This window comes from Panthera leo, chromosome B2 (assembly GCF_018350215.1).
Source record: "Panthera leo isolate Ple1 chromosome B2, P.leo_Ple1_pat1.1, whole genome shotgun sequence".
Lineage (NCBI taxonomy): Eukaryota > Metazoa > Chordata > Mammalia > Carnivora > Felidae > Panthera > Panthera leo.
Window position 1 is genome coordinate 60,048,046 of NC_056683.1, and position 2,079 is coordinate 60,050,124.

Sequence of the window (2,079 nt, forward strand, 5' to 3'; positions counted from 1 at the left end):
TATGAAAAATATTCATTTCACACAAAGGAAAAGGTTATAATTCAGGTAATCAACAAATGCTTTTCAAACTCTTTAGTGGCTGGTTTCAGTCTTACATCGAAAAGACAGTTGGAACTCATATTGGCAGGCTTTGTAGCATGGTGTTAAGAGCTCATGATTTGGATTCAGATTGCTGAGAACTGAAGCCCAAAACACTCAAACTATAATCCTGGGCAATTTATTCACTCTCTCTGTATATAGGTTTCTCCTTTACAGAGTAAGGACAGTAATAGTAGATATACTAGTGATATGCTTATCTTTTTTAATGATGTAGCAAATATTCAACAAGTTTTTATTGTTATTGTATTTATTTGGATTTTTTAATTTTCAATCATTTCTAATATATTATCAAATAATAACTTGTCATTCAAAACTGAAACGTTCAGAGCACATTCTCATGAACTAATTTTTAGTGATAAAACTCATTAATTATTTTAAAATGTATAGTATTTTATCACACTGAGATTTACATTAACCTATCATTTTATATTTTTGTAAATTTTACTTGACCTCATTGATAGAAATTTTCTGGAAAAAAGAAAATTTATTTTTCCTTTGTCATAATTGTCTCATATAAATTAAATTTATTTGCTTCTTTAGTAAACATCTTTTTACTCAAAGACCATTTAACAAAAACTCTAAATAGCTATGGATTATTAAAGTAAAACTATCATTGAACCAGCATCCTGATCAAATCATTATGGCCAGTGTGGATATTTTTTTCTCTAATTTTTTATAACTAGCAATAATTATCATCAAGAAGTTTAGACATTTTTATAAATGCTGACAGAAGTGCTCACTTAAAAAACGCATGGCTTCTGAGGATTTATGAGTACATGTGTACACCCAAAAGGTAGTTTGGTCTGAAATAGATGACACTCAACTACTTCCTGTTAGAAGTAAGAAAATGTGTTAATTGCATTTAATATAGTTTATTACACTGTAGTCAACACAGGCCATCTGTCCACACAGCTGCCTCTTGGTGGTTTCAGCAAAGTGAGTGTATGTATTTTAAGGGGAAGCACAATTGAAAAAAGCAAAACAGCCCACATTGATTGACTTGGTGTTACACGACTATGTGCTATTTTTTTTTTTAATTTATACTGAGTAAATACGATGTTTACCAGATTTCCTCTTGGGGTAAGAAGTGACTTTGTTAACAGTGTGTCTTGATAAACTACTTTACTGAAACTAAATGTGAGGGTTTGTACTGACTAAAGACAAAAAAAAAAATTAAAACCCTTAAAATGCTTTGTTTAATATATATAAGTAGAAATGTGGCTCTGGGATTAAGGAGAGGGTAGAGAGCATCGAGAGAGGGGCTAGAGAAGGATGAGACAATATGGCAAGGACCTAGAAATCGTGTTGGAGAAATGAGTTGGGGTCCTATTTTTTTCCCTGTGTACCAGTCATCTTTTTGTGAGTGTTAATTCTCAATTAGGATATGAAAGGATTCAAGGATGCCAGGCAAAGGTCAAGGTCACAAATGCAGAAAGTGCCTCCACACTGGCCCTCTTCAGTGGTATTTGTGTAGCTGCTCATGTTTGAGTTCTTTATAAGAATGACAGTAGTTGAAAAGCCCATAAGATGCCAGCACCATAGAAATCCCAGCAAGGCCCCCTTTCTTCACATTGACATACTTGTCATAATACCTCTAGTAACCTCTTTGAAATGCTCCAGCAATGGCTTTCGGGGAAAAATTCCACATCAGTATCCAGCTTGACAGCTCTCCTAGTTTGAAATCCAAGAGCTTCTTCTCATTCACTGGTACAGATGACATCATTGTGGAGTCCTGGGTGTCCACTATGCCCACCTGAGGAGAACTCCAGTTGGGGTACTTTTAAGAGCAAGAATGATCACTATATAATTGGTTATTAGCATTTCTGTGATGTATTCCAGAAAAGTATTCCATTAAAATGGAATACATGGATAATAATGGAATAATGTATTCCATTAAAAGTTTAGTAAAGTATACTAGTCACACGCAAGAATTGTCATAAATAAAAAAAAATTGTCACAAATATTATGTTTTTGCTTGGT

General features: G+C 33.4%; 1 pseudogene; it reads right to left on the reverse strand.

The window, feature by feature from the left end:
• Positions 1–1,555: 1,555 nt before the first annotated feature.
• Positions 1,556–1,822, reverse strand: LOC122219066 (annotated as a pseudogene).
• Positions 1,823–2,079: the final 257 nt, after the last annotated feature.